Source organism: Pogona vitticeps, chromosome 1 (genome assembly GCF_051106095.1).
Source record: "Pogona vitticeps strain Pit_001003342236 chromosome 1, PviZW2.1, whole genome shotgun sequence".
Lineage (NCBI taxonomy): Eukaryota > Metazoa > Chordata > Lepidosauria > Squamata > Agamidae > Pogona > Pogona vitticeps.
The window spans coordinates 189,028,947-189,042,420 of NC_135783.1; the positions used below are offsets into that span (position 1 = coordinate 189,028,947).

Genomic DNA, 13,474 nt, shown 5'->3' on the forward strand with positions numbered 1-13,474 from the left:
TGTGGCATTTTTTTTTCCTCCTGGGTTTCTAAACCAGCTTCATTGATGGAACTCCACTGTAGCAGAGAGGCCTCTTGCTTGGCTCGGAACTGCAAAAAAAAAAAAAAAAAAATGTATCAAATTTTCTATAACTGGATTCTTCTCTTCCCCTGTCCCCCTGATGGATAACTCACAGTCACTATGAAATATATACCAGTCTTAGTAGGGTTCTTTGTTTGTCCGTCTGTCTGTTTGTTCATTCTCACATTTTCTGTTTTGTTTTCATTCTTCATGGGATTCATTTTGACCTCACACTATGGGTGTCCCTATTTTCTGGGTTCATCGGTGATCACTTCTACCTCATTTCTAAGGTTTTGCTACAGATATGGGGGTGAGGAAGAGAGGTGATATGCACCCATCATTTGGAGTAGGCATAGACACTGTTTCCAGATGAATGTGCAAAAAGGGTTTAATCTGGAGTATTTGTGTAATTATGGAGTAACTCCTCAGGGTGGAGCAACTGACGTTTGGTATCTGCCATTTGTAGGGTTAAAATAGCTGATTTGAAGAAAATGGAAATCAAAAGTAATAGAGTTGACTCAGCTGTTGGTGCCATAGAAGGAGGCAAATGACAGCTGAACATCACCACCCCAGTCCAATATCTCTCTCGATATGTCCAACCACAGGGAGGGCTTAGACTGAGGTCACCACACACAGGACATATCCCCTTGCAGCCACTCCACCAATTATTTTGTGTAGGATGATGTGAAAGACCTGTTCCATTGGCCAAAAATCCTGTTACACAGCTTCACACATTGAACACGAAGCTATGGATACAGATCTGAAACTCACAGCACAGCATAAATGCAATTCATGAAGCACTTCCGCATGCTTGCTGCACAATGGGTGTAACAGGAGCAGTTGAGTTATGCAGTCCTCATTGTCTGGGTAACATCTAGCACACTTATGATGAACTAACTTTATGTTATGCAGAAACAATGAGGATCTCTGATGTCTAGACAGCCTTTTTGTATTCTGGAATACTCTTTTGTTCTTTGTTGCATTCCGCTTAGTTTACTAAATTTTATTGAAATATTACTATCTTACTGGAATTGAGTATCTGTGTAATGGTGGAAAGATGGTTGTTTTGTGGGCTTGAGTGAATAATGCACACAATTAGGATGTGGTACAAGTCCCTCAGGACACAGCTATTTGTATTCTTCCCCGTTCATAGGATTTTTTTTTGTTTATTTTACTGATGATCTGGATATGCACAGATAATGTCACACAGAACTGGGGACAGAGCAGGATGAAGTGTCTCTTAAAAGATGCAGGGCAGATCGACCAGTTATGCCCTTTATTTGAATAGATACCAAATCTGGGGGATTCTGCTATTTTGGATTTTTGTGACTACAATGAACATTATATTCCTCCTTCTTTTCAGCAAAGCTGATATATATACATATTTTGTACCAACAGGTACAAAACTGGTAATGCAAAAATGTGATTTGCTATGGTTTATATCTATTAAACCATAACAAATCACATTTTTGCATTACCAGTTTTGTACCTGTTGGTTTTCTTTTGTCAGCTTCAATATTCCAAAGGAATGGAAATATGTGTCGTCTGTTTCCTCTTCTTAGTAACACATCTAAAAGTTAGGGTGGAACCTCAGCGCAACTTCCTTACTTTTTCTTTGTTTCATGAAACTAAGAGTAATGTATCTTACCTGGTGTGTCCTTTTATTGTCATAACAACCCTGTGAGGGGGTAGATTATGCAACTAGCTCTATTAATGAGTCAGAGTTGAGGCTTATGTTTTTGCTATCATGGTTGCTGTTGCTATTTACATTATTTATTCTTATTTGCTGTTATTAATTATTTTCAAATTTAAGTAAGAAATGGGCCTGTAAGAAGTCAAGATTTTTTTTGCCAAATGAGACTTAATATTATTTTCTTAAAATGGTATTTTCCCCCCACACACAAAAAAATCCTTTTTTTCCAAAGAACCAGGGAGTCAGAAGCTCTGTGGTGATTTCTAGCTCCTATGTGGTAAACTGCTAATTCCCTGTTTGTCTTGAACAACTGCAGGGATTGTATTCCAGACCCTTTTAGAAATATTCAATAATAATTATGAAAATCATTTGGTTCATATTCTGCTTCCCCAGGTCATACAAAAAACTCTGGGGACCTCATAACTCAAGAACAAAAAAAAAGAGAGAGTTTGAGTTTCTGTTTTTACAAGTTTTAATGCCTTCATACGTCTGCCTTGCAGTGTGTCTCAATGTCTGGCACAAACAAGATACCACAATGTGTTAAGTTGACTCAAAATTGTGAAAATACTTTTACTCAGCCCATAATGTCAGAGCTATGTGAAATTGGTGTGTGTGTGTGTGTGTGTGTGTGTGTGTGTGTGTCTGTCTGTCTGTCTGTCTGTCTGTCTGTGTGTGTGTGTAAAGCAATATTTTTGTTCCCACCACCACCAATGCCACTGGTGCGCTATCTCGCCCTGAGCACATTGACAGCATTTGTCAAATTGCTAAGGAGGTGAAGGTGGATTTCATGTCTTTAAAGAAATAAAAATACAAATGAATGGTCTGTGCTCCACTCCCAGGGAGAGGCCATTTTGATTACTGCCATTGATGTTGTTAACAGCACACTTTTTGTTGTTGGCAATGTGGGCAACAAATTGTGCAGTGATATTAGGCCGTTTCTTGGCATTTTGAATCATAAAAATAAAGCTCCAATGTCTGACATTTATAAACCAGTGGTGATTTGTCTCTTCTTTTTTGGAAGAATTGAATTTTCTGGCTTTTTAAAATAGAAATTTAAGCATAAATGTATGGGACGTGGTGGTGCTGCGGGTTAAACCCCAGAAGCCTCTGGTGCTGCAAGGTCAGAGGACCAGCAGTCCTAAGATCGAATCCACACAACAGAGTGAGCTCTTGTTGCTTGTCCCAGCTCTTGCCAACCTAGCAGTTTGAAAACATGCAAATGCGAGTAGATAAACAGGTACCACCACAGTGGGAAGGTAATGGCATTCCGTGTCTAGTTGCACTGGCCACGTGACCATGGAAACTGTCTTTGGACAAACGCTGGCTCTACAGCCTGGAAATGGGGATGAGCACCGCCCCCTAGAGTCGGACACGACTGGACTAACTGCCAAGGGGAACTTTTACCTTTTTAAAACATACATATACTACACACAAATTCCAACAGAAACTGCCTTTGTGTAAGAATCATCTGGTGCTAGAGGATCTCAGAAAAGGAGCACATTATCTGTACTGTGGTTGCTGGGAGAGGACAGAAGCAAAAGGATTTGGGATGTGGCTTCAGAAACAATTCTGAAGAGTTGTCTTGGACATAATTAAATGGTGGAATAAAAGTGTGAGTCAGTGCAACACATGCAATGGAGAAGTATTCACACCCTTTAATTTCTTGGGTAAACTAATGTTGCCGTGTTCACTCCACAGAATGCACACTAGAAAGGTATCTTCCTATTTCCAAATCCTTTACTTGAGGTAGGCCACCTAAGGAAAAAAAGTTATATCAGACCAGAATTTCTATGAACATATTATGTGCAAGTTTACCAAAATATGTCCCCTTGCCTTTTGAAATTGAAAAAAATGGGAAAGCTCTTAGTTAGCAAAGATTGCCACTAGAAACTAAGGTCAAAATCATCCATACTATGTAAAAGAAATACAGTGAAGAAAGACAAGGACTAAAATCAACTCATTTCAAATGTGGTGTTGAAGGAGAGACTTACAGATACCACAGATAGCCAGAAAAGCAGAAAATCAGGTGCTCAATCAAGTCAAGCCTGAATTCTCACTAGAGCAAAAATTAGTACCTATACTGGGGTTATCCTATCACACACATATAATGAAAACACAAAACTACCCAACAAAGACAATATTGCTTGGAAAATTCAGGTGGGGGGGGCAGTAGGAAAAGACAAAGAACTCACACAAGACAGATAGCCTCAATAAAGGAAGCCACTGCTGTTAGTTTGTAAAACCTAAGCAGAACTTAATGGAAAATATAATATTGCTAGGAAGGACAGGAGCGGAGAGAAAGAGAAAACAACCTAACAGAAGATGTTGTTGGTTTGCACGATCTGAGCAGAGTTATTAATGACAGGATATTTCGGAGGTCATTAACTCAGATAGTCACCACATACCAGAAGTGACTGAATGGCACCAACATCTTTGGAGGATTTTTTTTCTTAATTACCAGAAAATTGTATAGTGATTAGAGATGGGCACAAATAAAAAAACGAATTGCAAAATTCATCAAAACCCACTAATTCATAAAGTCAGAAGCGACGCCCCCCGGCAAATGTGAATTGATGGATTTTCTGAGATTTTTGATTAGTTGATTCATTGAGTTATGAAACAGCCCCCCCCCAGCAACTAGAGACAACAAAATCACAAAGAAGCTTCCCTTGACTCTCTTCTTTGAGGTTTTGGACATCTGAGTTATACACCACAATGAGGAGGCTCCAGGAAAGTTCCTAGAGAAACCAAAAATACAGAGAAGATTTTCTCAACTGTCCTCTACAGTCTCTCCACGTTTGGTGAATACTGGGTTTCAGACATCCAAGTTATACACCCACAAAGTGGGTCCCTCCAGGAAAGTACCCTTTAGCAGCTGACTTGGGGGAAATTCTAGCACTGCTGCAAGCCAGCTCTAAAGGGCACTTTCCGGGGGGGGGGACACTTTGTGGGCGTAACTCAAAACCCAAACTTCACCAAACTTGGCGCAATTTTAGAGGAAATTTGGGAGACACTTCTCTGCACTTTTGGTGTCACTTGGTGCTGGGAGGAACCCAATTTGTGGGTGTATAACGTGGATATCTAAAACTTGCAGGGTTTGCAGTGGAGAGTCAAGGAAAGCTTCTCTGCAGTTCTGATGTCACTTGGTGCCGGGGGGGCATTTGATAGCATTTTAAATTCAAGATGAATCAATGAATTGATTCGACAATTCATAAATAAATCATAAATTTGCGATTCATGATTTGTCAAACTTAACAAATTACAATGACAAATCACTTTTTTTTTCAATTTGTGCCTATCTCCAATAGTGACAAGATGGGCAGAAAGGTGGAAACTATGACAAGATATAAGCAGAAGCTCTCCTAACATTGAGTAAGGCCATCAACGGCCAAAAAAAGAAAAAAAAAGTAATTTCACAGCTTAAATGTGTTTTGCCCAAATTTTCTGAATTGCCTTGTAGAGTGTTGATTTGCTCTGCTGCAGAATAACATCACCACAATTTCATGCAGTGATAATCTCACCAATGATTCTATACATTCATTATGGATTTTCCTAGTGGATGTAAACTGTGTTTGTTCTTAACGATCCTTGTCTTCAGGAAAACACTTTTAATCTACAGTAGAAGAGATTGGACAACATTGGGGGGGGGGGAAGGAATTGTATGAAGCTTTACAATCACAATGCACAATGTAAGAATAAGAATACATTTTGTCTCTGAAAAATGTGCCAGTGAGGCTTAAAGGTGCTTAACTTGGCTTGAATTATGTGAGATAACTAAATGGGATGCCATGATTGAATTCTAAAGTGAGGTTTCATCAAAAGGAGGTAGAGGAAATCACAGACAGAGGTCAGAGAGAGAGATAGAGAAATTTCATAGCAAGTCATTGCAAAACATTAAAATTGATCTTGGTTGGCTCATACCTTACAGCAACATATTATAACATCAGATTTATGAAACTGAGTGGTAACATTTGTAATGCCTTGAAACCACATTTCTACAGAGTAGAGTTACAAATTATAGGCAGCTGATTTGGGTTTTAATCCCAGAGAATAGCATCGTTATGTAAATGTGATTCATTCTCCTGCATTTACATCAAAGTCTCGGTCTGTTGTCTGAAATTCCATTGCAAGTATTCTATTTTATATGGCCAAGTCGCCCTGCTGTTGTCTGTGTATTTATTTGATCAGTGAGCTGTGTAGAGGCCGGGGGAATAATTTTTTTCTGGATAATGATCTGGTATATTTAAAACACTGTAAAATAATGACACATTATTAGTATTAGAATTCATTATTCTACATCATACTTACAAGGGAGTAAGCCTCTGTGAATGTTGGGGAACATTCTAATGAATAGAAATGCAAAGGATGACACTGTAAATTGTTAAAATCATCAGGGAAAGACAGTGCCATCTCATCTGAAAATATGGCCCAAATCATTTTGTTTAGGGCTTGGCTAGATAACCAAATCGTATTGGCCTAAACAGGGTTGTTTAAGGTTGCATAGAGTTGCAAACTTTGTATCCACATGCAAAATTCAGGTAGTTTCAGGTTAGGAAACCACACAGCACCTTAAGCAACTCTATTTGACTCATTTCCTTTTAAAGCAGTGGTTCTTAACCTTTTTAGTGGTCAGTTGGCACCCTACTGAATCTCAAAGTACATTCTTGCATCCCCTTGAAAAATGTATTCCAATTTATTTGTTGGAAAATTACATTTATTGCAAAGCAATTTATTTACTGAAAAACAGATACATATATATGTAGTGATAGAAAATTAAAATAATATCTGTTTTTGGTAACTAATTTTGTTGTTTATTCATAATAACATTTTGAAAGCGGGGTTCCTTTTTCGAAAGAGCTACACATTTGTCATCCCTTGCATTTACGCAATTTCTCATTTTTGTTTTGAGAGGCAAAAGTGATGAAAATCCCATTTCACACAGATAGGTGGTAGCAAATGGTAGAAGTTTCTGCAATCCTGCCTTCGCCAGTTGTGGAAATGGTTGTCACTGAACACACCAGAATTGTTCTAAGTCCAGTTTGTCAAATTGCATTAGAATATGTGCATTTCTCAGTATTTCAATAAGATTGTCTTTTATTATATTACCATTGTCTGTAGAATTAAGGTAAAAAAAGAAAGAAATGGATCCAGTATCCATTTCTGCTCTTTGCCAATATCTCCCATGGAAAAATATCCAGGAAAAGATGCATTAAATTGTTGCAAATACATTACAAGCTCAGGTAAAGCTGTGATTTTCTCATTTTCCAGAATGATTTCATCAAGCAAGGGAAAATTTGTGAATTGCTATTTTCAACTTATCCAAATTTTTAGTTTTTCTATAAAAGGAGATAATTTTTCATTAGCTATTATTATGTTCTTACCATATCCTTATATTCATATATTTAATTCATTCAGGTGAGTGAGTATATCTGCTAAATAGGCCAGGCCAAGTATGACATCTCTTCTTTCAAATTCTTTAACCAAATTACAATTTTTGTTACTAAGAAACTGAATAATTCCCTTGTACATTTCAAAAAACCTGCTTGGCACACGTCCCTTGGAGAGCCACCTTATGTCAGTGTGCTAAAGAAGCGCAGTACTGTAGGGACAGCAATTTCTTCTTTTTAAAAAAGCACAAAAGACACAATGATTAAGTGCCCATCCTCAGATATAATTTGCTACATTTAATGCAGTAGTTAAGTGCCATTTTAACTTCTCTGGCAAAGTTTTCAATGCAAATACATGCCAATGCAACATTCAATGTGTTATTGTAACTTGTGGTACATCACAGAAAATTGAGCCTATTACATCCACTGATATTTAATATTTCAAAAAAAGAGGCTTAAATGAGATTGAAAAATCAGTTGCTTTCTTGCACCCCCAGGGGTGCACATACGCCTGGTTAAGAACCACTGTTTTAAAGAGAAAGAAAATAAAAGCAAGCAAAGAAAGAAAGAAAGATCGTCCTCCTTGTATCAACCCTTGCTTGTGTAGATCCATGTCTCCTCTTCCTTCTGGGAGGAAGCTTTCAATTTTTAATTTTTCCCCCCTAAAGGGGAAGTTTTGAGTAGCATCCTACAAGGCTTAAGAAAAACAGCAAACTTTTCCTTTCTCTCTTTCCCCCTCCACAGAGGAGAAGATGAATCTTTCAGTTTCCCAATATTGTGTGTGACTTCAGTTGTTTATTTAAGACACTGAATAATATTGGGAAATTAAATTCACTTTGGTTCAATTCCAGTAAGCACACATGATGGAAAAGAACCAAAGCAGAGTGATCCTCCCCACACATAAAAAACCATAGCCCCTGACAGGAAGCCAAAACATTGTGGGTGGGAATGCATGAGAGGAAGGCTGGTCCATGGTGGAATTTATGTTGTGTGGTCACATACAACGTAATGAGTGAACCAGCTCATTCCCAAGAACAGATCAAATAGTGGGGAAAATTCTCATCTAACTGCATTCAGTGTTGTAAATCACACTAAAGTAGGCTCATTGTATCAATAGGGCTCTACTGAGTCAACTACTGCATTATTTCAATTGATTCAAATGACTCTAAACTACTTGCAACATATTATGCTAAAGTCAGTCACAGTTAGAGTAGGCTGATTTGAGTCAATGGAGCTTAAATATGAGTTGACTCACTCAATCCCCTGTTGTTCCAATGAGACTATTCTAGTGTGATTTACTATGCTAAACAGCAGGATTTGGGCCTGTGAATTTTACTGTGTCATAACCTTGTAGGGATTTAGCCATTCCTGACCTATGAATGGAACAGAAGGGGTACTCTCCCCCCACCCCAATTTTTGTGCTAAGGCAACACCTTGATCCATGAATTGTTCCAGATGCAACTAATTAGAGAGAGAGAGAGAGAATCCCTTCCTTCAAGTTAGAAAAAAACAAGGAGAAACGAATCACCAGTTCCTCATCTTACAGTTACGTTTGTTAGCTGCCTTGGAGAGCCAAACTAGCTTTCTATAACCTGATATTCTCTGAATGTGTTAAACTGCTGTTTATAGCTGTGAAGCTGTGTGGAAATAGAGAAAGCTGAAAGAGGTAATAGGAATATAAACCTATAATATAAGAAACCAGTAAACAATTGATTACATACTTAAGCTCAAATAGGGTAGAACAGAATGGCAGGACAGATTCGAATGGACCAGGTTAAAGACTGAGGGGGGAAAATGTTCAATTCACTGTTTAATAGGAACTTTCTAGAGTTTCCAAGTGTCTGTAAATTCAATTGGAAGAACTCATCTTCTTTTGAAAAAAAAGAAAAATTGTACAGGGAGGGAATTGAAACTAAGAGAACCCATTATTTAAGTGTTTGGCTCTTAAACGTATGCCTATGCATCGCACGTTTATGGCAATGAATTAGGACCATCCTGATTTGCAAATGTTTCATGACGTGGTGGTACAATATAGTACTCTGGAATAGCTGTGCCAATTGAATCAGGCTGCTACAGATTAGAAATTTGCACTCCAGGCAGGGGGCAGGAGGATGGGTCTCCCTGCATGACGGCACAGTTGTTAGCCAAGCGGAAAGACAGCAGAGCTCCAGATGCCATTGTCAGGAAGAGCGGGACCTTTGGAGCACCGGAACCCTCAATAGGTCTAGCTGGGATGTGAATATTTGTATTCATTTACGAATATCCCCATTTATACTGCGGATGCTGGATCTTTTCCCCAGGTTCCTTTCCTTTCTAGTACGAACTTTGAAAAATTCACACTGTTTTGCCTCAGTCTGATAGAAAGACCTTAAGATTAAACATCTGAATATAGGAGAAAGCAGAACAGACAGATCTGTCCATCCTTTGGCCAAAGATGGCCAGGTACCATTTTCATCTCTAGAAAGCTGATCCTGAGTATGGGAAGGAATGTGCCATAAAGTCAGCAGACCACAGGAGTCTGGCTCACATTTTTGCAACATGTGCTGAGTTGGTGTGTAAGCCAAACACTTGCAGTGGGGGAAGATAAGGCATCTGTCTTCTTCTCACATTATGTGGGTCTTTCTCCTGGGACAGATGAATCAGCTGCTTGGAGCTGAGTGATTCCTTTCATCAGGTTTCTAAGCACGCACTGAGCCCGTGGAAGAATAATGATTGGTGTGTACGTATGTGTGTGGAGGATGTGTGAAATCAGAAATATTATGTACTTTCCCTTGTGGGTTTTGAAAAAAAAAAGTCTTTGTTCTTCTAGAGGAACCAAATATAGCTCATACCGGTGAATCATATGTGTGAAAGTGATGGCATAGAAATGTAGAGGGATGGTCTTCCTTGTCATTGTTCTCCCTCCTCCTCTGCAAGGAGATGAAAAAACTAGTAAGAGAATTAATCACCTTAAAAGGAAACTTAGATAAAGACCATAAAATATTGACTTTGAAAGAATTTATTGTACCTTACAAAGCAGCCTTTCCATACTTTGAGGCCCTCAGAATATTGGACCAGAACCCCCACCATCTGCTTGTGCTGGATATATCACTTGTCATTCCAACTAGAGATGACACAGACCATGAGTTTCGTGATTCGTACGGGTTTGTTTATTGGCTGAACAAGCCCCACCTTCTCTGATGGGCACCCACTCAGAAGCAGTGGCTTGTCTTACCTGCCCCACTTCCTCTGGGCTGCCTCTGAATGGGTGCCCACTGGGGTTCTGAAGTGCTGAACCTCTGTTCAACTAGTAAATGAACAGACACAAACCAATGGTTAATGCCCATCTCTAGTTCCTTCCAACACATCAGGCTGTGCACAGCAGTCTGGTATGATTATTCTTAATTTGCAAAAAGCAGGTAATTTGTCTCAGAACTAATTGATTTACAACTTGAGATGTAATTCATACCCGCTGAGATAGGAACAGGTAAAATGTTTTTATTGGAACATAAGTTCCACCAGTTCAACTTAACATAAGCAGTATTAGTGGATCATGGGAGTTAATGTGCAACAACGTCAGGAGCACACATGTGCCTCATCCCCGATCAGGAAGAGATGCAGCTTATTTTCTTCAACCTCACTCCTAAATTGTTGATTATTAACTAATCAGCCATACAACTGAAGGATAAAATATGGGAAGGTAGCACAACGATTATCAAATAAGACAGCAACATCATCTCTCCATTAGGTCCTGGGAGGTGGTTGGACATTTGCTTCAAGACTGTTGGCTGAGACTTCTGGGAGCTGAAGTTCAGCCAGATGTGAGGAATCCAAATTTGGAAGCTACTAAAAAGGAAGCTTCTCAAATGGAATAAATGAGTGACTGATGAATAGATGAAATGTATAATAATAAAATTTAAAAATCCTGAATTTTTATAAAGATTGATTTCCTTGATTGAGTAGCTAATTATGTCTGAGCCGATATTTTAAAAGGTGGCCAATTTACTTGTTAATTATATATATGCTATTTTTTGGGAACACAAACATGATTCTACTTTACCTATTTAGACATAGATTAGAGATAAATTGAGGCTAGTGCTTTCTTTCTAGAAAAAATGATTGGTACCTCAGCTCTGGCATGGTGAAAAGTTATTAATCTTGTGTTTTTCTACCTTGTTATGCTGGTAGCAACATTTCACATGAGGAGGAAGCTAGAAATTCTCATCTGCAGCTTTATGTGAGGGAAAGAAAAGTTGAATAGCTCCTAATATTTATCTTACACAATGACTTCATTGCAAATATACAACCAATCAGATGGGAGAGGGAGTTTTAGAATGGTAGTTTAATTACCTGATCAGACTTGGTTATGGAAGCAACCAGACAGACTGAGCTTCGAGGTGGTCACTCAGACAGAACTCATTTCTGCATGTTCATTAGGTTGAGGAAAGGTTCTAGACATAGCTAGGAGTACTTTAGGAAATGTTACTAAAATAGATAACCATTCTAGGAAAAAGCTGGCTTTTGAGCACTTCATTGTGTGCTGTTTAGGCTGGTACTTTGAATCCATATACAGTTTGGGGCCTTTAACTAGAGAAGTACAAAGATCCATCCCACATGGAGTATTTTGAGAAATACACTTTTGTCTCAATTCTAGAACCTGTCTCAATTTACTACAATTATACCTAAGCAAGTGGCTTAAAGGAAATCTTTAAATATCAAATGTCACCAGTTCTGACTTAACATTCCCAACATGATAAACTGCTGTTATTTACCACAGTAAACAAAGTGAAAGTGTAAAGTTTTGATCACACGTGGTCGCTCTCTATCATATCACTAACCTGTCAGGTTCAGTGAGGGAGTATCACATGAGGGGGGAAAAATCTACAAATTCAGATCCTCCCTTAGGCAAAATTAAGCAGCAGCATCTAACTCATCAGAGTTGCCGTGTGTGATATGGAGATATCTGAGGCAGTTCAGCTAATCCACATTTTCTGGAATTCATCATTTTTGAGTCCTCACTTGGGGTTTCCCATATAGGCAAGTTATGATCATGTATGTAGCACAAGGAGAGAGAGAGAGAGAAGACAAAAGAAGACGAAGATTTGCATAAAATCTGTATGTGCTAATATGGAGGTGCTGGTGCATCTTTAGAAACAACAGTAACTTAAGAACACTACAATGCATCTCATCACATTATAGTGAGAAGACAGTGGTTTTTGCGCCTGCTCACCTGCTCAGTTTGCTATCCAGGTGCTGTTGCCTAGAAACTCCGAGCCATTGATCTCACTTGTTGTGGGTCTTTTTAATCTTTAAACCAGGCGTCGTTATACAACTGCTCAAACCGAAGATGTTTTTCAAACAGAAAATTCTCCTCTCTTAAGGTAGAACATATGCCACCCTAGCATGCAATCCACGGAGCAAGAAGGAGTTAATATTCTCTCTCCTGATGTTCAGTATTATTGCCCTGCTTTTTGTAAGAAAGAAACATGATTATTTCCAAACACAGACGTCAAAACTGTGATGAAGCCAGATTCCTTCATTTAGTCCTTCTCTAGCCAATGAATGGAGCCAAGCTGATTATTCTCCAGGCATGATCTTCCTCCTGGTCAAAGTTCATCAAGCTTCATTCTCTCTCATCCTTTAAGAGGATGCTGAACACATGATTGTTTCACAAACCATTCAAAGGCGACTTCTTTTTATATTTTATATATTTATTAAATATTCGTCCCTTCATATTTGTGGGTTCCAGGGACCCCGATGAATAAGAAGGGATGAATATTGCCCCATTTTTATTAGTCCCCCCCCCATAGTAGTTTATTGGTAGAAGCAAGAAGAATTGAGTATATCTCAATTCACACTAGGCCTTCTCTTCACATTAGACCTTTGATGCATTTCAAAATCTTTTTGGTATCTCACCTGGCTATTTTTCTGGAAGCTAGGTTTGGGAGAATCACCTATATAGCATGTCCATATCTGGCTTTTCTGCTACCAGTTTAGGTTTTAGATGTTTTGACAGATTATTCCTAAAACACTACTTTGGAGGTGAGTCTCAGCTCCACCTGAAAAAGTCCCTGCCTGCCTGAAGGATCAGCACTAGAGATGGGGGTACAGTGGTGCCCTGCATAGTGACGTTAATCCATTCCGGATTAATCATCGCTATCCGGAAACATCGCAATGTGGGGGGGAACCCCATAAAAACGCATTAAACTTTGTTTAATGTGTTCCTATGGGGCGAAAACTCACCGTTATGCGAAGATCCTCCATAGTGCCGCCATTTTCGCCACCTTGGTAAGCAAGGAAATCGCGAAAAATGGTTGCGGCAGCCATTTTGGGCACCCAGCGGCCATTTTGGAAC

At 38.9% G+C, this 13,474-nt stretch overlaps 1 long non-coding RNA gene across 1 annotated transcript in view; it reads right to left on the reverse strand.

The window, feature by feature from the left end:
• The window catches only part of LOC140701963 (uncharacterized), a 13,853-nt gene extending 790 nt beyond the window's left edge, over positions 1-13,063 (reverse strand). Inside the window, exons 1-2 of the long non-coding RNA XR_013540916.1 lie at positions 12,350-13,063; positions 1-10,049 (exon numbers count right to left, since the gene is read on the reverse strand). The exon at positions 1-10,049 is cut by the window's left edge and continues 790 nt beyond it. This is a non-coding gene — a long non-coding RNA (uncharacterized LOC140701963). The remainder of the gene's footprint in view (positions 10,050-12,349) is intronic.
• Positions 13,064-13,474: the final 411 nt, after the last annotated feature.